Source organism: Schistocerca piceifrons, chromosome 7 (assembly GCF_021461385.2).
Source record: "Schistocerca piceifrons isolate TAMUIC-IGC-003096 chromosome 7, iqSchPice1.1, whole genome shotgun sequence".
Classification (NCBI taxonomy): Eukaryota; Metazoa; Arthropoda; class Insecta; order Orthoptera; family Acrididae; genus Schistocerca; species Schistocerca piceifrons.
Window position 1 is genome coordinate 254,768,889 of NC_060144.1, and position 25,432 is coordinate 254,794,320.

A 25,432-nucleotide genomic window follows, 5' to 3' on the forward strand; every position below is an offset into this window, starting at 1 on the left:
CCACCCACGAATGTAAACTAGCGGACCGTGAGTGTAGAACCACCTAAGTACCAAGAAATATTGACGCCTATCGTAGACACTGAGGAGTATGTTTCTAACATGGAACAAGTAGACTTACCATCAGCCGATGCCCGCGCTGTTCCTCAGCCACAAGTTTCTTTAGACATCTACCAAAGCCCACCAATAGTTAGCTCTTCTAAGAAAAATAAAAAACGGAGGTTTGTGCACCAGGGTGCAGGGCGGATTGCAATAGTCATACCCGAAAAGGCGAAACAAGTAAATGGGAATTCAGTCGAAAGGCGTGTGAGAATGCACCCCGTAGCTAGCACACTTCCAATGACCGACCGTTTCTGGAGAATATTCCAGTTTCTCTAAATATTAATTACGATGAGACTGCAAATCCTAGCTGAAACTGACAACCAAAAGGTCAAATCCGTTCACTTGAAGAGTCTACAGTCACATGGACAAACTCCTTCCATGTACCGGGGCAGACGATATGGAATCCAATACGAAGAAGAAATTATGAACACGTCAGAAATCGAGAAATACGCAGCTTAGATCTCAAAATATGATGATTTTCATCAGTGAATGAATGCCGCAGCAAATGGACACACGGCTGAACTCTTCCCGAAGGAGGAAAACTTTTGGCATAGCTTTTCAACGACCTGTTCATAAGCTTCTTTCCGAAATGTTTTAACAGTGTTTCTCGAGGTGACGTGTTGTTTAATGTTTCTCACTTACAGGATGCATCGTATCACGAGGCCTTTAGGCGCGCGGAATGGCCGCCGGTTTGAGGCACCATGTCACGGACTGCGCGGCTTCTCCCGCCGGAGGTTCGAGTCCTCCCTCGGACACGGGTGTGTTTGTTGTTCTTAGTATAGGTTAGTTTAAATAGTGTTTAAGTCTAGGAACCGATGACCTCAGCAGTTTGGTCCCTTAGGAATTCACACACATTTGAACATTTGAACGAGGCCTTGCTCAACATCTGGAGGGAGCGTGAGCAAAGATTCATCTCATATAATTCAGCCACTGATTGATGTCTCAAGTTCACAAAGCCAAAAATCACAATGTATTTAGTAAACTACTCATGGGCCTAGAGCTTTGGGCTGAAAAGAACAATCGCATTTTGCTTTCAATATCTGCGATATCTTTACTTGCAAGGTGCATCGGCTATTGGGAACAAAAGTACAGGCAAAAGTCCTGACCTTTGAGTGATATCAAGACAGGTCATGTGTTCAGAATATAGAACTCCAAGAATTAATCTCAGTTCATCAGCTCATCCGCGAAAGTAAATGATAATCAGGAAAAATAATGACTGAGATAATAGCTGACGATTGCACAACACTGAGCACGTATAGTGGCGTTAAAGAGGCACTCCTTCTTCATTTTGACCCTTTGATGTTCAATAAAGAAGTTGAAAAACAAGTACAAGAAGTTCAATAACAGATACACTGTTTTTGTTCTACAGATTTTTATTTTAAACTAATTTTGGGCATCCTCAAGAAACGACTGACTAGTGTCTGAAAGGGGCAGTAGTTCTTTGGTATCAAAACATTGTAAGCAAAGATATACCCAACTTGCATATATTGTTGTTAACCAAACTTGTTTCTTAAGATTGAAATTGTACTTTGCACAATGGACGATATTAAGCGCAATAAATAATTAAACTGTATTTCAGATTAAATGGTTACGATGGGATAGTTTGTGAGATCCTGATATTGGGTGAGAAACTGTTAACCTGAGCACTTTTCGTTTATGTTGCGCAGCAAACATGTTTTTTAACGTTGAAATTTAAACTTTTGGCGAAGTGCAATATTACAGAGAATAATTGAAATACAAGATCTTACAGCGTTATAGGTTATATGTTTATGACGGTATAGTTTGCAAGGTCGTAACTGAGAACTGTCTGAGAAATAGTAACTTAAGTAGTTTAACAAACATTCTTTACATTGTAAATCACATTTTAACGCAGAAGGCAATATTAAACACACTACATTATTAAAATACTCAATATTACATTATTACAAGTTATACTGTTGAATTTTATGAGATAAGCTGGGTAAGGAACAGGAATTTCTGTTGTGTTTTAATTTTACATAGCAATATGCGTCATTGTGGCGGTTTGTGGGTATATGGATGGTTTTTTTCATGTTCGTTTAGATATCTGGACCTTTCAAGAAAATAAAATGGTTGCAAATGTTAGGTGATTTTACCTGTTTACAGGTTTTTATGCTATGGAAGCCGGGAAACGGAAACAATAACGCCAGAGTTCAGTGGGTAACGCATAGTCATATTCGAATATTCAAAAAATACTAAAATTTCCTACATTTCTTCTAAAATTATGATAGGCAAAACACTAATTCATATAGAGCAGACCGATTCCATTCCTACACAAGTAACTCTTTCCTCCCAGAATGACGCTGGTAACGAAACAACTGTTGTCGTTCATTAAAATAATGTGCAAACCCATAAATTTTAACTGACGTCTTTCTTTGTCAGACATTTGTCCATTATCGAATGTGATAAGATGCATATTCGAAAAAATAATTAAAATATTGTGCCATTTTCTAGTTCTCTTTTAGGTGCGTAACGGTGTCTTAAGACTTGTTGTTCTTGATAATGTTATACAGTAAGTACATATACTGCAAAAGTAGGCACAATCAAATTAAAAATTACGATCCTCTAAAAAGTGTTAACGAATTTTTACCACCCCAACTGATGTCTCGATGATACACAACAAATTTATCACACTTGGAAGAAAGTCAAGAGAGCTGTAGGCTGCTGAGGAACAATTATAAGTGCAGCAACCAGCCACAAGTGTGGTATAACGGTTTATTTACATGTAAGAATTTAATTGTTATATTCAAGTTACAAATCCGTGTTATTCTACTACAATTATTCTACTCAAAATATCTTGTAATTTATATGTGCATAAGATGCGTGCTGTACTAATTGATTCCACCTACAGCAAGATACATCATAGCACTACAGAATATCTGCAATGGAAAAAATTTGCATGCTTAAATCCTTCCATATTACCTCGAGAGACCATCAAATGGTTAAGCTCACTTTGCTGCGTACGATCAAGACTATACGGTTTCATAAAGTAGATCTACCTTTACAGCCAATAGTAGGATACATCAGTGATGCTAAACAAGATTTAGCCAAACATTTTGTTTTCTTGTTGAGAACATTGGTGGACGATTGCTCACACATTCCTCAACCGATTTTATCATTAAACTGGGGGCTCTGCAACTAACCAGTATATGGTTAGATGCACTATCGTTTCTTACGAAGATCTCTCTCGCAGATTGTTCAGTACCAATTGATAATAAGTTTAAGGTGAACCTCTTCGCTTTATTTTGGTATTCTTCTTTCCTCAGATTGTTTCATGTTCAACGAAGCATATTTTGAACGGTCGTATGGCGTTGCCACGGGAAATCCTCCATCTCGTTATTTGGCTAACACTTTTGCAGGAGACTTTGACGAGAGAGTCCTTGAATCATAAGCCTTTAAAGCAACCGTATTTTGAATGAATGTTCGACAACTTCATAGTGTGGCCTCATGGAAAGGACACATTAAAGTAGTATTTACGCCACCTGATTTCGTAAGAACATTTCGTTCAATATGCAAATAGGCAAAGATAATTATCTGCCTCGTGCAGCGGGGTCCTCTCCCCACAGATGGTGCTGCCAAACGGTGGTCCCTTTGGCTAAGATGATGGGTATTTATACAAGTTCAGTGCTTACAGGAAACCAAACCAAACCGTAGCCTGCAGGTGTGCTAAACAGCCTGCAGATGCTGCAGTAACCTTGTCTTTCTTCTGTATCGACGATGAATTTTTAGCCCCTGCTGGAGCTACTATATGGACATCGACTGGTGTGTTACTGCATCTGACATAATGATGCTCTGATCGGCTCTGTGCTTCACTGCTTTAATGGACCTTGTAAAACAGCCATGGTAGTGCTGCTTCTTTGTTAGTAGCGCCGAAAACGTAGTGGTGGTGCTACGCTTAAGAAACATTGTCGACACTACCTATGAATTTCTCACAGAGATCGAATATTTCTCGTCTTAATGGTGCGTATCCTATGGAGCGGGAGCCAAGCTTATCACTGTGATGTACTTCAACACCGCACAAATGACGTAACTCGAGACGACTCCAGTAGGCGATGAAAACTTACCTGAGTTAATGCGTGCATCATTCGGTCGTTAGATCATAACACTCTTTTCTATACTGAGTTAGGTTGGATACAACCCGACACGTGGCGTGATTTTCACATGCTATATATACTTCTTCTTCGGTTCGTTAGTCACTCTCCTCGCATATCAATCAGCTGTCACCATTCCATAACTGCAGTACCAAGTTGGATAAGTCGAGGATCTTTCACAACACTAACTCTTTCTCCTTCTCCATTTCAGCCAGACGATTACGGAACAAATTATTGGATAACCTGTCCCTTATCCAAAACCACTATGAACAGTAGAGGAGACTAAAGCTTTATCTTTCATCGTCGGTGCAGCTTTCCTCATCCTTTTGTATATGGGGCCGTCAAATGAAAACGTGACTGAAGAGGAAAGTAAGTATACTTACTGTCTTGTATTTCCAAAATAATCGTTTTAAGTGTTCACACATTTATTCCACTGCGAGACAAGACCGTCAATGCCTTCATGGAAAAAATGTTCGCGGTGCCTAAGGAACAATGATTGTCCCCTTTCGTGCACCTGTTTGCCCGAAGGAAATCGACGCACACAAATTTCTTCAGGGCTCAAAAAGCGTGTAAAACGAATGGGACGAGAACGGGACTGTAGGGAGAATGTCTAACGGCTTACCAGTGAAACTTTCCGCAGTTTACTCCCAACTGTCTTGGTAAAATGTGGACCTGTCGACGCAAGCCGTTTTGCACGTTAGCGAGTGTCTCGAGTCTTAACATGCTGCCTCCCACGTCCGTCGCAATATGTTATTTATCAATTTACATGAACAAGGGTACTCACATACTCTTGTGTATGTGTGTGTGTGTGAGAGAGAGAGAGTGCGTGCGTGCGTGCGTGTGTGTGTGTGTGTGTGTGTGTGTGTGTGTGTGTGTGTGTGTGCGTGCGCGCGCGCTTGCGTGATTGTGTGAAGAGATACACATTCAGAGGCAAACCTCCTCTGTGAAGTAAAATCCATCCTGGTTATTTGCTCCGGAGACTTAGTGGCGATTCGTCAGAGTGACAGCAGATAACGGCGAAACAGCACTGGTGAAGTTGTAAGCTGAACGACAGGCCGTGCCGGTCAGTCGCAAAGAATGGCCTTCCGGAGGATGCGGGCGATGGCCACCACGGCACCCCCGCCCCTCCGCCGCCAACCCACCCCCCTCCCCCCATCACAGCCCGAACAGCCCGCAGCTCTCGGTGTTTGTCGCAGGGCCTGGCTGACTGGATGAGATACGAAGATCGTAAATTACCTGAAGCCTTAGGGCGATCCGCGTGCATGAAAAATGACGCCACGAAGCCGCGTGAATTTCGCGCCAAGGCGTTGAGTGCAATAAATTGCACCAAAGCCGAAATGCGCTAAGCCTACGGAACAGGAAATTCGCATAGCGGAACATCCATTAGCCAAATTTATTGTTCGACATAGACGACGGAGGCGATATTAACGTAATATTTTAAACTTTATGATAAACAGATACTGGGTTTTACGAGCGGTGACTAATCCTTATATATTGGCTCTCCCATAAATGTTTAATTTTTACGACGCGCATATGAAATTTGAAGAGCGCCACGTGATATCATCGAAAACTTGTACGAAACATTTTTGAAGGTAAAACGCCATTCAATATTTCAATTTAATTGGGATATTTGTCACTGTGTACAATCATTTGCTGCTTGCAGCTATGGGGTGTTCCAGATGAGAGACACTGCTGTGTGTTGATCTGGAAATTCAATTTTGTATAAGAAAACATTATTGCTGCTGTCATTTTATGTGAAAACCTACAGATAACGTGGCGAGAATGTATGACCTCCTGCTTTCTCTACATATTGTTCACTACCGTGTAAACAACTTAATCAAAAAATTTTGAGAACGCAGGAAGGAGGGAGAGCGATGCATAATTAGGGGTCAGCTTGTCTCCGATTTAATGAACCCTGTTTTTGAGAATGATTTGATATCACTTTGTCTTCCATGAAAGCTCCTCTACTCAGAATACAATGTATTATCTCACGACCTCAGTCCTGGTAGAAGTGAACTTATATAATCTTACCAAAGTCACTGACAGTGGAGAACATGCAATTGCTCTAGGAAAATTAAACTGGTATGGCATTAAAGTTCTTCCTCTTGCATGAATGAAGTCCTACGTTAACAACAGGAAACATGGGGTTGTAATTTTTCCTCCTATCTATGTAATTATGTAGTTCTCAATTCGTTCGAGCAATCAATCATTCATAATAGGAAACACAGTCATAGCTCAGTCCGTCAAAATGATGGAGGAATTTTACTTGTTAGAATGAAATCAGGCGATGATTCTTCTTCTCTGCAGGCTCGTGCTTTGCGGCTGTCTGCTAATCTGTACAAATAAAATGCCTCGTAATTTTTGGGAGCGTTGTACAATCAGTCGGGAAACCTCAGATCAAGCGGACATTTGGCTTTGATGAAGTTTAACCTTCCGAAGAAGTAATGGAGCTCTTGGATTATTAAATGCAGGTTCGTATCCAGTCTTCCGGAAGTTCCCTTCTGATTAACAACTACGCAATATATCGATGAATATCATTAATTCTCAAATGTCAAATACACACCTTTTGTGTGAAGGAGCAATATATATATATATATCCCTTTTAATCGTACAATTTCGTATCAGTTATCTTTTGTCATAAATCTCATTATTCAGATCACAATTCTTCAAAGAAAGCTCAGGCTAATCGGCACGAAGCCAATCTCGGAAGTTTTTTGTTTTTTTTTTTCTAACAACCTCCAGAGAGAGAGTACTACAAAGAATAATTATGCGCTCATGGCATAGCTATTGTGTGAAACTACTTTGCGCATGGATTCTGCGAGTATGAAGATAGAAAATTAGTAAACGTCATTCAAGGGTAGAATTGTATCAGAATAATTTGTCGAATATAAAGAGATATTACAATTGCCCCTTGCAGCGAGCAAAGTTAATGATAATACACTTTGCGAGCTAACAGAAAAAAATTGTTGGTTTGTTTATTCAAAAGAGGAATATTTTGAATTATTAGAATTTTACTATAGAGAATATGGGTATCATGTTAAGACAGTAGGTTACGAGAATAACTAAGCTGTAGCTTTTACATGTACCGGGGTATACCCGCATCCCGAGTACATAACCAGGGAAGATGTAGATTGGTGAAATTACGAAAAAGGTCTACCCATTTGGGAACTGGCCTTCACAGGGAAACCCTGGAAAACTCGGAAGGACAGACCCCAGCTCAGACATTTAAGAAGTTAGGAAAGCCTAAATCCAGTAATTTTGAAGTATATAGAAGATCCATAGATTAGATCGAAGGAAAAGCGCCTCATAGCCAAAAAAAAATTACAATATTGGTCAAAAAAATTTTTCAAAATTCTTCTTTCGACGATGTAGCCGGCGATCTCGTTGAGAAGTCGATGGAACAGAAACACTGGGTACGGACAGCGGGTAGCCGACGTACAGCGTTTGGTGGAGGCGGTAAGGAGGACAGGCGATGGCTTGTGGTACAGGACAGAAGCTGGTAATGTGCCGTAGAAACAGCAAGATGATCTCAGGAACAGATGGTCAGGGACGTGAACATGGAACAGGTTTAAAGTGGAATAAGAAAAGGTTCTGACTGAATAAATCCCTGGAAGAGAGTGGATTAAGGCAACGAAGTCCATATTTCATTGTTGAACTCAAAATCGGAGTGGATTTCTATACTCTTCATTTGTACTAGGCTGTAACATCCATCAGTCCTGACAATCGCGAATTTTTTTTTTTTTTTTTTTGGTAGTCCTCAATACCAAAGTTGTTTTGCATTACAACTGCTGATTGTCCAAAACATTGCCAAATAGACTGTGGGCATTTAAATTTTGTTGTAGCTCATATCGAATGTATTCCTCTCAATTTTTTTTTAAATCTAATCTTCGTTTTGTTATAGTGCAGGTGGAAGCAGAGCATTGAATCTGTCCGAGGTTTGCTTTCAATTACGATATTATCGATAAAATTGAAGTTTACACCTGATGAAAAATTTTAAACATAGGCATATGACACTGACTCCACAAAAAGAGTAATTTCTAGAAAAAATTCTCTGAAAAATTTTCTTTATTCTTATAATTAATTGATTTATAGACCCACCAGCAAATATGTGTCATTAATGATGACGTATGTTCATTTAACAAATCAACCACTCGCAGAATCTTCTTCATTCTCTCATGAACATTTATGGAAATATATTTCAACAATTATGTCCATAATATGAAACACACAACTGCTATCCTAAAAATGTTAATTAATATTCTTAAATTAATTCTCCTGGTAGAGAAGGCATAATGAAAAATCTAAAAATTATAATAATTTTCTCTCGCGCTACCAGAGAGTTTCTTCAATTGTTTGCAGCAGTGACATTATCGACTGTTGCACCATTTCATATTTCATTTGTTTTCTCGCGCGAACAGCTCACATCGTACACACATCGTATTTACCTACATATCCCGCACTGTTCAAGTTTCACACGCAATTCTCACATAAGTGCCATGTCTTGAGGAAATGTAGATGCACTTTCATTGTTATCACTATGGCTTCTGCTCATAGTCCACACTTAAAAACACTAGTAATTAACAACTTCTTCTACCTATCTTAAAATTTTGTGCTAAACTATCACAGGAGTAATCTCACTGTCTCTTAACCTATCACAGGAGTAATTTCATTGTCTCTTAACCTATCACAGGAGTAATCTCACTGTCTCTTAACCTATCACAGGAGCAATCTCACTGTCTCTTACCATCTAAACAACATAAACATCTTGATATTTATATACACATTCGACACCTAGTCAAATTCCACTCTAAATTCTTCTCCATATTTGGTTTCACAGATCTACGATCCTTCAAAAAATTTCTTAATATCATTATGCGGAAATAATCCCTTTATTCTTTTCGATTCGCGACATGCCAACAAGTATGATCCAGGATTTGGTATATTTACAGTGACATATGGTCCGGTAAAAATAAGATTCCATTTCTTTATGTTTTTCATCAGTTTCGAGGAATGGATGTGTCGCCTCAATAAAACCTTTTCTCCAAGATGAAACGTCTGAATCCGGGGAATCCGTTTATCATATGTCAATTTCCGTTGTATTGCCTTTTTAGTTAAATTGACAAGTGCGAGTCGAATCTTTTCCTCCCATTTTAAATGCTGGTCTTCATACTTTGGCAGATGGTTTATCCAGAAGTTCTTTTCAATCTGACTAAACATAAGCTCTGTTGGAGTAAAGTTAGTTGAGGTATGTGTCAGATTTGGTCCAAGAACATAATCCAACGCTGAAATAAATATTCCGGCACTAATATTAAGTCCGAACGGGACAACTCTAAATTGGTAACTTCTCCCGGCATAGATAAATGCGGTATATTTCCTAGATTCTTCATCCATTTGGACCTGCCTGCACGAACTTCCCAAATCAACACTAGTTAAGTACGAAACATCCTGGAAATTTTGAATTAATTCATCTATATTTTCCGAATGAGTTCTTACAGGTACTATTATTTTATTAATCTTTCTCGCATCCAGAACTAATCTTACATTGCCTCCAGGTTTTGGAACGACTAAGAGCGGAGAACAATATGGACTAATCGATGGCTCAATCAAGTTCCATTCTAACATTCTATTTATCTTCCTTTGAACAGATTGTTTTAAACGCCAGGGGATCCGGATAGTGCGTGTAACAGTAAGTCTGATGTGGCTTCACTTGTAGGTGACAAATTACCCTTTAATAATTCCTGGTTTCTCATCAAAAATCTCTTCATATGCCTCTAACAAATAATGAAGCTGCTGCCTTTGTTCTCCGGTAAGCTTATTTGATTCACTAGCTTTTATCATTGTTATTTGGTTAAAGTCCTCGTGTTGTATCAAATCCTTTGAAAGCTCCTTTCAACGTCCGTTTGTAGTGTCAATTAATTGAATTATGGCACCGCGACAATATTTCTCATGCACCGTCTCCTTTCTATTTAAATCCAGTGATATCTCTTCTTCATTAAATCTAAATTTAACTATTCCTCCCAAAAAACCAATCTGACAATCGTACTCCTGCATACTCCCAAGACCAAGAATACAGTCCACTAATAACTTCTCCACTACAAGGAACGTGCATTTTATTGCTACATTTCCCATTTTCATCTCTAATTGTGTTTGTATTTTGATTGGGAGAGCGTGCTCCAACAGCTCTGATGATTTTGCAGTTCCGTACCGGCAAAATTGGTACCTTCTTCTTCCTAATAATTCTCCTAAAAAGAGCGCCTGAGATGACATTGGCGGAAGCGGCAGTGTCTAATATCACATTCGTTGGAACTTCCTCTATTTCAGCAAATACTTCCGATACCGGAACACTCGATCTGTCATTATGACACGTTATTAAATCCTTCGTTAACTCTTCAGCCAACAGCTCACCATAATTATATCTTAACAATTGTAATTTTACTTTTTCGCCCCTAACGGATCCCCTGACCGCTCCTCTGGGGCACGATGCGCTCATGTTTAGTTTGACTGATTGTTGGTCCGGTTGGTATTTGTCTCTTCAGCTATTTAAGTGATTATTGGTTGTTGTGGTGTATTCGGTCTATATTGTCTTGCTTGATTCGTGTAATGATTGTTGTTCTGCTGGTGTTGGTAGAACTGTCTTGTGTTGCCATGCATTGGATTATATCGATTAAAATTCCTATTGGTCCTAAAATAGCCCCTCGCTGCACCATTACTAAAGTTTCCATTATGGTAATAATTATTGTTTACATTTTGTCCATTTCTAAGTCTCCTCGGAGAGTGTAGTTGGTTATGATTATTGTTACTGCTACCATTACTGCCATTCCCATTCGAGTTGCGCCTCGGATTCGCTTCTATTGCTCTTCTTTGATATGACATTTCTCTTGCTCTTTTATTGTCCACCTCAATTATATCAATATGATCAAGCGTAGTCATAAATGAGTCTATATCCTTATCATTTATATATAACAGCTGATTCCTTATACTGGTGGGTAGTCTGGACTTGAGTATCCTAAGCATATCCGGCAAAGGAATCGGTACAGCCCAATACAAAGATTTATTAATGTATTTCTCAAAATATCTCTTTAGAGATCCTCTAGAAAATGAGAAAGGCTCAGGATATAATACTTCCTGCCTAAGTCTTTCTTGTATTCCAGCAGACCAATATTTTGCTAGAAAAGCCTGCTCAAATTCTTTATAACACTTACAAGAAGATGTTTATTCGGATGCCCACAATGCTCCTGATCCTTGTATATATCCAGATACAAAACTAATCTTTTGCCATTCTGTCCAAGATCGTGGAAATAGACCTCTGAAACTTCGAATAAAGACTACAGGATGAACATTCCTTTCGTCAGGGTTAAAGATTTGAAATTGTCTCTGTTTAATCATCTTCTCCTGAACGGTACTACGATTCGAAAAATCATCCTGTTCGTACTTTTCCCTGTGGCTATCCGTTACACCGAATCTAACTTGTGACGTTCCAGTTCGGTCTACATCGGATCTTGGCGTCAACAGCACGCGCAGATTGAGAATTTCGATCCTTACTTCTCGCTGTTTCGAAATCCTCCTGCGAGAGATTTAATGATCTTTCGATATTTTCTTTCCAACGCGAGAATTCTTCGCCAAGTTGTTCACGAACTTCCTTCAACCCTTTCTTGAAAAAATTCTCTTCGGAACTCTCTGACATTGACTGTAAAGCTACTTTCATAGTTTCTTCTATCGTTTCCGAAGGAAAATTTTGCCGTTCTAATGTCATTTCTGAAAAATTTCCTGCAAGTACATTCATTCTATGTTTCACTGTCGGCTGTTTTTCCTTCACTTCGTCAAATTGCTTCTTTAGATTATCTTGGGATTCTATAATTTCTGGTATCATAGCTACGGAATACTGTATGTCCTTTTGAGCTTGTATTACTTGAGGAAACAGTTCTACTTGTTTTTGTATTGTGTCAATTTTCACGGATACATATTCGGTTAGTTCCGTTTTTAATTTACTGTTGTTTTCTTGGCATTATTGGCGGACCTGCTCAATTTGAGCAATAAGATTCTATTCGGTCCTTTCTGCCTGTTCTTTTATTTCTTGTGTCTGGGTATTTAATGTCTGATCTAATTCGGTAAAAGTTGCTCTTAATTGATATTGTAATTCTGTTTGATTTTCAGCTAATTGATTTTGGAGTTCATTTTGTGTAACGGGTAGGTCTCGTTTTACCTCCGCTTGGCCTTCGGCTAATAGAGACAACTGTTGCATAATAGCAACTAATGTGTCAACAACACTCTGATCAGCTGTTGTATGAATGTTTTCTGATCCAGCAGGATTATTTATATTGCTACCGCTAGCAACAACAGTCTCAGAATTGCTATCCGTGGCCTCTGCTTCTGCGCAAACAGCTGAAGGCTGTTGCACTTCTCGTTGCTGATTGAATGACATTTTAAATTCCGCTCTAGTCAATACCATTAAATAACTGTCAATATCAGGTTCTAGTCACTAAATACTATTTCAAATTTACTGTCGTAGACACACCTAACTTTCAAATTACTTCACAGATGGTATAAAGTTCAATGTGCAGATACGAAAAACACAATATACAGTTCTACAATCTAACTACTATCTGGAAAAAAGTTCTTTCTAAATTGATTTCAAACTATTTTAACTACAGGATAAAAAAAGTTAGATTTCTCTGGCCTTGTTCTGTAGTCTCGGTGTTGTCCAATAGTTGAAATCGTTTCTTGGTATCAGCAATCTTTTATTATGGGCACCGAATCTCTCTTCAGATTAGTTACCTCTCGTTCTCGTTGGTTTTCATGACACAAAAGAATACATATTTTACATAACAATCCGAAGATTGCAGGTTCGAGTCCTGACACACTGGCACCATTGTAATTTTTCCTCCTATCCATGTAATTATGTAATTATGTAGTTCCCAATTCGTTCGAGCAATCAGTCATTCATAAAAGGAAACACAGTCATAGCTCAGTCACTCAAAATGATTCAGGAATTTTACTTGTTAGAATGAAATCAGGCGATGATTCTTCTTCTCTGCAGGCTCGTGCTTTGCGGCTGTCTGCTAATCTGTACAAATAAAATGCCTCGTAATTTTTGGGAGCGTTGTACAATCAGTCGGGAAACCTCAGATCAAGCGGACATTTGGCTTTGATGAAGTTTAACCTTCCGAAGAAGTAATGGAGCTCTTGGATTATTAAATGCAGGTTCGTATCCAGTCTTCCGGAAGTTCCCTTCTGATTAACAACTACGCAATATATCGATGAATATCATTAATTCTCAAATGTCAAATACACACCTTTTGTATGAAGGAGCAATATATACACTCCTGGAAATTGAAATAAGAACACCGTGAATTCATTGTCCCAGGAAGGGGAAACTTTATTGACACATTCCTGGGGTCAGATACATCACATGATCACACTGACAGAACCACAGGCACATAGACACAGGCAACAGAGCATACACAATGTCGGCACTAGTACAGTGTATATCCACCTTTCGCAGCAATGCAGGCTGCTATTCTCCCATGGAGACGGTCGTAGAGATGCTGGATGTAGTCCTGTGGAACGGCTTGCCATGCCATTTCCACCTGGCGCTTCAGTTGGACCAGCGTTCGTGCTGGACGTGCAGACCGCGTGAGACGACGCTTCATCCAGTCCCAAACATGCTCAATGGGGGACAGATCCGGAGATCTTGCTGGCCAGGGTAATTGACTTACACCTTCTAGAGCACGTTGGGTGGCACGGGATACATGCGGACGTGCATTGTCCTGTTGGAACAGCAAGTTCCCTTGCCGGTCTACGAATGGTAGAACGATGGGTTCGATGACGGTTTGGATGTACCGTGCACTATTCAGTGTCCCCTCGACGATCACCAGTGGTGTACGGCCAGTGTAGGAGATCGCTCCCCACACCATGATGCCGAGTGTTGGCCCTGTGTGCCTCGGTCGTATGCAGTCCTGATTGTGGCGCTCACCTGCACGGCGCCAAACACGCATACGACCATCATTGGCACCAAGGCAGAAGCGACTCACATCGCTGAAGACGACACGTCTCCATTCGTCCCTCCATTCACGCCTGTCGCGACACCACTGGAGGCGGGCTGCACGATGTTGGGGCGTGAGCGGAAGACGGCCTAACGGTGTGCGGGACCGTAGCCCAGCTTCATGGAGACAATTGCGAATGGTCCTCGCCGATACCCCAGGAGCAACAGTGTCCCTAATTTGCTGGGAAGTGGCGGTGCGGTCACCTACGGCACTGCGGTCTTGGCGTGCATCCGTGCGTCGCTGCGGTCCGGTCCCAGGTCGACGGGCACGTGCACCTTCCGCCGACCACTGGCGACAACATCGATGTACTGTGGAGACCTCACGCCCCACGTGTTGAGCAATTCGGCGGTACGTCCACCCGGCCTCCCGCATGCCCACTATACGCCCTCGCTCAAAGTCCGTCAACTGCACATACGGTTCACGTCCACGCTGTCGCGGCATGCTACCAGTGTTAAAGACTGCGATGGAGCTCCGTATGCCACGGCAAACTGGCTGACACTGACGGCGGCGGTGCACAAATGCTGCGCAGCTAGCGCCATTCGACGGCCAACACCGCGGTTCCTGGTGTGTCCGCTGTGCCGTGCGTGTGATCATTGCTTGTACAGCCCTCTCGCAGTGTCCGGAGCAAGTATGGTGGGTCTGACACACCGGTGTCAATGTGTTCTTTTTTCCATTTCCAGGAGTGTATATATTTCCCTTTTAATCGTACGATTTCGTATCAGTTATCTTTTGTCATAAATCACAATATTCAGATTACAATTCCTCAAAGAAAGCTCAGGCTAATCGGCACGAAGACAATATCGGAAGCTTTTTGTTTTTTTTTTTTTTTTATTTCTAACAGCCACCAGAGAGAGAGTACTACAAAGAATAATTATGCGCTCATGGCATAGCTATTGTATGAAACTACTTTGCGCATGGATTCTGCGAGTATGAAGATAGAAAATTAGTAAACGTCATTCAAGGGTAGAATTGTATCAGAATAATTCATCGAATATAAAGAGATATTACAGGGTCACATTCGCAAATGATATGACACAGTGGCAAAGGACCGAAACACATCTAGACCAGAAAGAGCAAGAAAAACAATAAAACGAGCATACAACTGATTCATTGCCAACACTTAATCCTTAATCTCTCAAAAATTCCTAAGGTTCTGTTCCAAAAAAGTACAAATGATTTTCAGATATCAGAAACAGAAATAAGTGAGAATACATAGCGTATGCTTCATACGTTGACGGAAAATCAGACGAATTTCTCTAAAAAAGCACGAAGTAGAAGAAATACCAAAATTTTTTATGTCACTGATTTAAAGTCTCGTTCAAAACATACCCTTCCTTAATTTGAGCAGGTAATTTCTAAGGAACGCCGCGTCTGGAGCAGAAGAGCGGAAAATAATAGAAAAACTACCGTATACTGCTCTATCCATAAGCCCTTAAACACATAATCAGAGCTTGATTGAGATACAGTCATTAATGATTAAGTTAATTATAGCACTAAAGCATATTTCAGGTGTTCACAGACTCCACCTGATTTAAAACACTAACCGAAATTATTGTTTTCGTATGACACTCTAAATCAAGATATAGAAATGGTAGTTGGTGCAGTCAAGACTTCTTTAGGTCAGTGGTGGTAGATGTAGCTTTGCTAAATAGGCAGATAATTCACAAGCAGGTCAGACCTACAGAGTACAGCCCCACAAAGGTGACTAGTCGACCATTGTAAAAGGCAATTATGAAGTGATACCACGGATTCTGGGGAGCTTACGCTAACGTACAAGAGCCGGAAAAGTAAGAAAACGTCATCTCTTGGAGGTGGAAATAAATTAAACAGATGCACAACCCACAAAAAAGAGACAGATAGTATCGGATGCTAAAAGCGGGCAAGAGAGGAACGAAGAACATGCTCCATATCGGTACAGATTTTATGATCCGCTAACAAATCGTGGAAATCACCACTGATTAGCAAAACAGACATGACAGATTTAAATGGTGAGCGACTTTTCGAACTATTTAAGGGCTTTCGTCGCTTAATGATACTAACAGCTTCTAAACATTTTCCAAGAAAACAGAATATTTGCTTATCTGCTACTGACATTCAAATTTACCAACAGTTCAATTTTGGAGTTAGATAACGTTCTTTCCAGAACTAATGTCAAATCCGAGAAAACCAGGAATGCTACAGTTTGTGAAGTATTTAGAATGGGAACAATTAAATTATTTACTGTTCAACGGCAAAAAGGAAACGGTTGGTCCGCCCTTGGAAGACTGCAGAAGGAGAAAGAGGTACGGAGGAAAGTTGAAAACAATAATCTAAAATGTACAGCGTCTATCTGGAGGATAGTAGTTATTCTTATTGATAGTTGAAAGTTGATCTGCCTGCCTTCCCGAACCTGGATGCATTAAAGTTCTTTAACTCACCCAGGGAGATACGACACGCAAAGAGCCTAAATTAAGTACCCTGATAATGCGATATTCAATAGCTGATAAGCGCTGACATGTCTCCTCGTATATGACTGAGTGGGGTTTAGAGTTCGAGATCGCATCTACATACGACTGCCAGAAGACTCCGCATATACCGAACGTATAAGACTTTCCAAGAGTAAACAGTTCACAGTTAATTCGCGTAATCAGCTTCACTAAGAAAAGACAGCATATCATATTGAGAGCTTCAATTAGTGACCACACTGCACTAAGATCACTAAAAAAGTGTCACTCTTTCCAAGTCCATCTCTAACAATCATAAGAGCACAAATACTGCAGTACATTTTTTCTTGTATTTTGGTTAAGATAATGTGCTGATACTAAGATCGTGTCCTGTTTCTATTGAAAACTATTCCCTTCCTTCCCAGTACAACTTTAAGTTAGAGCACGTAAAGGCAATCTCAAGCACAATAACATCTGACAATGGGAGGCCACGACGTTGCTATTACAGATTACTGGCAATTCCGGCAAAATCGCAAGAGAAGTTTTACGCTTCTATTATGTGCCTTGTGTGGCTTTGCGCAGGTGCCAGATATCTGAATTCGTGGTGGTGGTCAAGTGGGTAACGTTCGGAGTTAATTACACGAACGTGTATGAGGCGACGCTTAAACACCAGCTCAAACTTATTTATTAACATAATTTATTTTCATCACAGGTCATATTATTTAATTTACGACACTTGAGAGGTAATATAATTAAAAAAACCACGTGCATTTCCATGAAGTTTTAGTCCATACCATCTTAATTGACTAACTAAATTTTTAATTCAATTCCATCGTACATCACCAATTGTCAGCACCTATAGGCGCCAAAATATTGCGTTACGCATGGTTTGCATCCAAACAATCGGGAAAATGTCAATGAAGTGTGTTTTCCCTTTGGAACTCTAAACATTTCCAGCAAATTCGGGAAAACTACGTTCGATACAGCAGATGTTTCCAGTGTCTGTATGACAAATTCCATCCTGCATCATCTGATGTCGAAAGCACATCCGAAGAGTAATTGTACGTTATTTTTGTGGTCTGGCGCATAGTGACTTACAGTATTATTGATTGTGAATAACGTCATTCGCATCATTATTTGTCGAGGTTTGACTTGGGCTTTCCAAGCCTGTCCTTCGTCCTTGAAAATTCAACTGAAAGTACACACATCAAAAAATGTTTTGCATCAGCCCGGTTCCCAGAACTACAAAACATAAACGTTGACTGTGTATATTGTATCACAGAGACAGTCCCTTTGACTGTTCAGAGATATCATTAAATCCGCTCAAAGATGTTCAAAAATGGTTCAAATGGCCCTAAGCACTATGGGACAAACATTTGAGGTCATCAGTCCCATAGACTTAGAACTACGTAAACCTAACTAACCTAAGGACATCGCACACTCCCATGCCCGAGGCAGGATTCGAACCTGCGACCGTAGCAGTAGCGTGGTTCCGGACTGAACCGCCTAGAACCGCTCGGCCACAGCGGCCGCCCCCAATGATGTAAACCACCATGCATGAGCAGCGCCTATTAGACGGAGGGGGTCCGACAACCGATCATTTCTAGTCATTCCACCAGGAAGGAGGTACACGGCTCATGTTGTCTGTAGTTCAACCATGCCTAGACGGTCAATGCCGCGATTCAATCGCGTGTGCATTGTTACTTTGTACCAGGAAGATCTCTAAACAACAAAAGTGTCCAGGCGTCTCGGAGTGAATCAAAGTGATGTTGTTCGGACATGGAGGAGATACAGAGAGCCAGGAACTGTCGATGGCATGCCTCGCTCAGGCCGCCGAAGGGCTACTACTGCAGTGGATGAACGCTACCTACGGAATATGGCTCGGAGGAACTCTGTCAGCAACGCCACCATGTTGAATAATGTTTATCGTGCAGCCACAGGACGTCGTGTTAGGACTCAAACTGTGCGCAATAGGCTGCATGAAACGCAACTTCACTCCCGACGTCCATGACAAGGTCCATCTTTGCAACCACGACACCATGCAACGCGATACAGTTGGGCCCAACAACATGCCGAATGGACCGCTAAGGACTGACATCACGTTCTCTTCACTGATGAGTATCGCATATGGCTTCAGCCAGATAATCGTCGGAAATGTTTGGAGGCAACCCGGTCAAACTGAACGCCTTAGACACATTGGCTAGCGAGTGCAGCAAGGTGGAGCTCCCTGCTGTTGCATTACGTGGGGCTGATGTACGCCGCTGGTGGCCATGGAAGGCGCCGTAACGGCTGTAAGATACGAGACTGCCATCGTTTGACCGATAGTGCAACCATATCGGCAGCATATTCGCGAGGCATTCGTTTTCATGGACGACAGTTCGCGCCCCCATTGTGCACATCTTGTGAACGACTTCCTTCAGGATAATGACATCGCTCGACTATAGTGGCCAGCATGTTCTCCAGACATGAACCCTATCGAACATGCCTTCGATAGATTGAAAAGGGCTCTTTATGGACGACGTGACCCACCAACCACTCTGAGGGATCCCCGCCGAATCGCCGTTGAGGAATGGGACAATCTGGACCAACAGTGCCTTGATGAACTTGTGGATAGTATGCGACGACGGATACTGGCATGCATCAGTGTAAGAGGTACCGGTGTGTACAACAATCTGGACCACCACCTCTGAAAGTCTTGCTGTAAGGTGGTACAACATGGAATGTGCGGTTTTCATGTGCAATAAAAAGGGCGGAAATGATGTTTATGTTGATCTCTATTCCAATCTTCTCTACAGTTTCCGGAACTCTCGGAACCGAGTTGATGCAAAACCTTTTTTGATGTGTGTAATAAATAGTCAAAAACACACTAAATTCACTACAGCTTCATGAAAACGCATATCGGAAAAAACGCAGATTAAAGAATAAGTACTATCGTAGATGGATTCGAGTCGTCGCCTCGTACACTCGCCTCGTACACGTCCTTCTTGCTCTACGCGAGGTCTAACCACTTGTCCACAATTACTTCATGCAGTCGCCGGCCGGGGTGGCCGTGCGGTTCTAGGCGCTACAGTCTGGAACCGCGCGACCGCTACGGTCGCAGATTCGAATCCTGCAGCAAGCATGGATGTGTGTGATGTCCTTAGGTTAGTTAGGTTTATGTAGTTCTAAGCTGTAGGGGACTGATGACTTTAGAAGTTAAGTCCCATAGTGCTCAGAGCCATTTGAGCCATTTTTTTCATGCAGTCGGTATCTTCGAACAGGTACATCAGTTACATAATAGAGGCGTAAAATGTCCCTTGCGATTTTCTCGGAATTGCCTGAGTAGTGCCCCTTAACACTTTCACATCTTTTTGTTTTCATGGCCTACTCAAGATGTACAACATTTGAAGTAAATCCGTGATCCCAACGTCGTGGCATCCCCTTGTGATTTATAAGAATCTTAGAGATTGTTGTAGGTGTATTATTTTATACGGTTCTATTAACTACAAAATGACTTTGAAGTGTGTAGGTCAGTGGTTTCCAACCTTTCTGGGACCATTACCCCTCAGATATTATGTAGTAGCCCACAACCACCTCACTCCCCACCATTCCTCACCAGTCACCTCACCATCATCAACATTAGTACCTAAGTAAACTTTAGAATGAAAAATTATTGTCTTTGAACAGTCTTATTTTTAAAATGACTGAAGGTACATGAATACTGCGATTGTGAAACTTTCTAAGAGCAGGATCTCACATTTATAAGGAGAATCAAAAACCAACGCATCTCTTTTCGTATGCAACTTATTTGTATCCAAAAAACTAAGCAGGTGTTCTGACACCAAAGAATTATGCTACACAACTCACCACTGCAAAAAAATGAGACGAATTAGGAAATGTAATTTATTAAGGACGTTGTAAGTGTTATATCAGGAAATTTACCAATGTTATATAACTATTTATTTTTCTAACCTGATCTGATTAGCGATATCAATCCCTCCGTTATATCGGAACAGGCTTTTACACCTACAGTGTGTCATAGTTACCTAAGATATAACCATTTTAATACGGGAAATAGTTTTAGAATGATTTGGGTATCTATAGTAAATGTGTGGAAATTATACTGACTGTGAGCTAATAGAATTAATAGAGGCAGTATTTCTACTGCTGCTGCCATTATTAACGATAATATTATAATAATAATAATAATAAATGACAATAAAAACAATAATGATAGTGGCAGGTACAAAAATAATTTCTAGGTGTGCAAAATAGTTGTTTTTTGATTTAGTAATTTCTCGGAAAAGGAACTTTAAGGAGACTGCATCAGCTAAGCATATGGGGAAATGGGGAAGATCTGGCTGGAAAGAAAGATGTACAGGGGTAACGAGTGTGTAGAGGGACAATGGTAATAATTAGTGCTGCTTTAGTAGATCTTTCAGTAACTATCTTGTGAAGCTTGAAATGTTAAGTTCTCTAATATTATGCGGTAGGTTATTCCAGAGTTAGGTTCCTTCTACTGAGAAGGACTTGGAGAAAGTGGCTCAACAACTCAGCGGGACAGAAAGGATTTAGCTCTGATGGGAACGGGTGTTCTTACCATGTTATTCAGATTAGAGCGTTAAGGTTGAGGAGAGATATTAGGGACAGTGTTCATCGATAAGACGATAGGGAAGATTTGTCTGCACACAGCAATGATAGCTATGCATATGATGTTGAAATATGAGCAAAGAGTCCAACACCACTGATATAACAAATACAGCTATTTATAACCTTTCCTAGCTGTGTTATTTTCCTGCGAAGGACCTTGCAGGATGAAAGCGTTGTAATTAATAACTGGAATCGTAAGTGTTTGGTACAAGTTTTTTTTCAGTTCAAGAAGGAAGATCTTTTTGTATTTTTGTTGAGCATGGAGAGGTGCTGTTGCCTTCTTGCACACTGCAGTTACCTGCTCATTCTAATTTAAATTTTCACCTATTATTACTCCTAGACTCCGTGCTGAGGTAGAAAAGTGGATATGTGTCCCATTTAGGGCTAAAATGGTAGGGTTTCCCAATGTTTTGGGCTAATGTTCCTAGAATTTTGCGTTTGTTACTACTGTTTTATACGTGGCTGTACTATTAATCAAAAGATTATGTTCTGCCTGTCGTTGGTCAGGGGTTTGTTAGCCAACCGAACGCCTTAGATTTGGCTTAATGCTCACCTCCGCGGGCGGTTTACTTCTCGGTCACGTGGCGCGAATTTGGTACAATTTGTGACTGGCAATCAAAATTTCTGCTCGGTAACTGTATTTAGAATTTGGCCGTCTTACAAGTTTTGTTGCTTTGACTCCGTTAACGTTTTGAGAAATTATTTACTAGTTTTTCTTGTCGCTGTAATTTTGACTGTCATGTGGTGGCGTGCGGTCTATAGCAGAGGCCTGGTCCAATTCCTGTACTAAATTTTGTATTCCTCTGTTGATTAGCTCCACTTAATAATTAATAATCCACGAAACGCCACTAAGAGCTTCACGAAACGCCACTAAGATCTATGCACCTCTCTCTGTCTCTATCCCTTCCCCGCCACCCCTTTTTTTTTCAGGCATCGGGTCTTCTAACGATTTTAGATTTGATGAGGCCTGCCACGAATCCATTCAGTCCACCTAATATTGAACGTTCTTCTGTAGCATCACATCTGAAATACCTCGAGTTTCTCCTATTCCAGTTATTATCCTACAGCTCGTTTTTCACTACCATACAAGGCTGTTCTCCGAACATACATTCTCAGAAATTTCTTCCTCACATTCAGGCCACTTTTTGATACTAGTGTACTTCTCCTGGCCACGAACGTCCTTTCTGCCATTGCTAGTCACCTTTTTAAGTCATCATTTCCCCTCCCACCGTGGGTTATTTTGCTGCCTAGGCAGAAGACAGCGAGCCTGTAATATATCTTTTGTAATCTGAGCACTTCTTTCTCGGTCTTCCAGTTTCATTTTTCCCAGTTGGTTCTGTACGCATTGTATATTATCCGTCTTTTCCCGTAACTTTCCCTTATTCGAACGTCTTGCACAATTTTAAATTGTCGAACGCACTCTCCAGGTCAACAAATCCTATGAACGTTTCTTTGCTTCACTTATCAATTGCAATGTCTCAACTGCCTCCTTGATTCCTTTACCATTCCTAAAGCCAAACTGATCGCCATCCAACAGATCCTCAATTTTCTTTTTCCTTCTTCAGCATCTTATTCTTGTAAGCAATTTGGATGCACGAGATGTTAACCTGATTCAGAGGTAATTCTCGAATTTGTCGGCTTTTGCTTTCTTCGGAATTGTGTGGCTGATGTTTTTTGGAACGTCTGACGGTATATCTCCATGGTTATACATTCTGCACAACAAAGTGAATAATCGTTTTGTCGCCACTTACCCCAACGACTTTAGAAATTGCAATGGAATGTTATCTATCCCTTCTGCCTTATTGGGTTCTAACCCTTTCAAAGCTCTTTTAAATTCAGATTTTAAGACTGGTTTTCCTATCGCTACCCTGTCAGTTCCTATTTTTTCTTATGTCACGTCATCAGATGAGTCCTCTCCCTCAGAGAACCCTCAAAGTACTCTTTCCACCGATCCACCCTCTCCTCTGCATTAACAGTAGAATTCTCAGCGCACTCTTAATGTTGCAAGCCTCGATTTAAATTTCATTTATAGGTGTTTTGACTTTTCTATAATCATTTGTTTTTCGATTTCTTCGCATTTCCCATGCAGCCATTTCGCCTTAGCTTGCCTGCACTTCCTATATATTTCAATTCTGACTAACTTGTACCTCTGTATTTCTCGAGTTCTCTAAATATTTTTGTGCTTTTTTCTTTCATCGATCAACTGGCGCATTTCTTCTGTTATCCATAGTCTCTACGTATTTATCTTCTTTATACCTACGGTTTTGGTTCAAATGGCTCTGAGCACTATGGGACTTAACTGCTGTGGACATCAGTCCCCTAGAACTTAGAACTACTTAAACCTAACTAACCTAAGGACATCACAAACACCCATGCCCGAGGGAGGATTCGAACCTGCGACCGCAGCGGTCTCGTGGTTCCAGACTGTAGCGCCTAGAACCGCTCGACCACACTGGCCGGCCCTACGGTTTCCTTTCCAACTTCTGTGACTGCTCTGTTCAGAGATATCCATTTCCCTTCAACTGAAATGTCTACTGAGCTACTCATTATCATAGTATATATGTTCTCAGAGAATATCAAGCGTGTCACTTCGTTCCTTTTTACTTCTGTACTTCACTTCCTCGCACACAAATTCTCGTTCACCAGTGTGTTAAACTTTAGCCTACTCTTCATCATTAGTCAAGTGTTACTTGAGTCTATATTTGCTCAGATGTACGCCTTACAATCCACTATCTGATTTCTGAAGCTGTTCCTGACCATGATATATTCTAACTGGAATCTTAGCAGATCTCCTAGTTTTTTCCAAGTTTATCGCCTTCTCTTGTGATTCCTGAACAGAGTATTCGCTGTTAGTAGCTCATACTGATTGCAGAACTCATTTAGAGTTTCTTCCATCTAATCCATACTATCAAATCCATATTCTCTAGTAACCCTTTCTTCTACTTATTCCCCAACTGTTGCATTCTAATCTCATCTTTAATTATTAGATTTTCATGTAGATTTATGTACCGAATTACGTGTTCAATATCCTCACACACTTTCTGTATCTCTTTATCTTCCGCTTGCGACATTGGTGTGTATACCTGAACTACTGTTGTCGCTGTTTGTTTGCCGTCGATTCTCGTGAGAACAACACTGTCACTGAACTGTTCACAGTAACCCAATTTCTGCTCCACCTTCCTGTTAGTATCGAATCCTAGTCCTGTTGTACCACTTTCTGCTGCTGTTGATATTACCCTGTACTCGTCGTTGTCGCTGTTTGTTTGCCGTCGATTCTCGTGAGAAAAACACTGTCACTGAACTGTTCACAGTAACCCAATTTCTGCTCCACCTTCCTTTTAGTGTCTAATCCTACTCCTGTTGTACCACTTTCTGCTGCTGTTGATATTACCCTGTACTCGTCAGATCAGAAATCCTTGTGTCCTTTTCATTTCACTTTGCTGATCTCCACTATATCTCGACTGAGCCTTAGCATGTCCCTTTCAGATTCTCTAGCTTCCCTAAAATGTTCAACGATGCACTCAATGGACGTTAACTCAGACTTAAGAGCCACAACGGGCAGCAGAGTTCCCTTGTCTGGGCTGCCCCCATCTGCACTCCTCAGCCGAACGGATAAACATCAGCTGCCACGGCCTTATACTCGCAGCCGTACATCATATCAGCTGTCTGCACTCAAAGCGTGCCTCTGATCCAGTTCCAATTGCCTCCACGAGGCCTGCGCAGCCAAACTTAAAAATCTCCTTTTTCCCCAACTGTAATGACCTCTTGCGGCCGGCAATCCATCCCAGATATTCCAGCCTGCCACTATATCGACAATAACCTCCAAAAGCTTCGGTATAGCTGGCACATGCCACATTTGTGTTAGTGTCACCAGCTATAATTATACGCTGGTATGTCGAATCGAGATTTGAAACAGCAGTTTCGAATCGTGCAAATCCGCCTACTTTAGGAAGTCTTAGGAAGACACATGTAAGGCACTTTCTGTTAAGGGATTTGATTTTTAGGAACATGGATTTCACTTGTTTATGCTCAGTATTGTTGGAAGTGTGTAGCACGTCTAGCGATCAGAACAAATTAGAATATCAGTTACATCTGTCGTTTCTTAGAAGATGTAGTCATCTAGATCTAC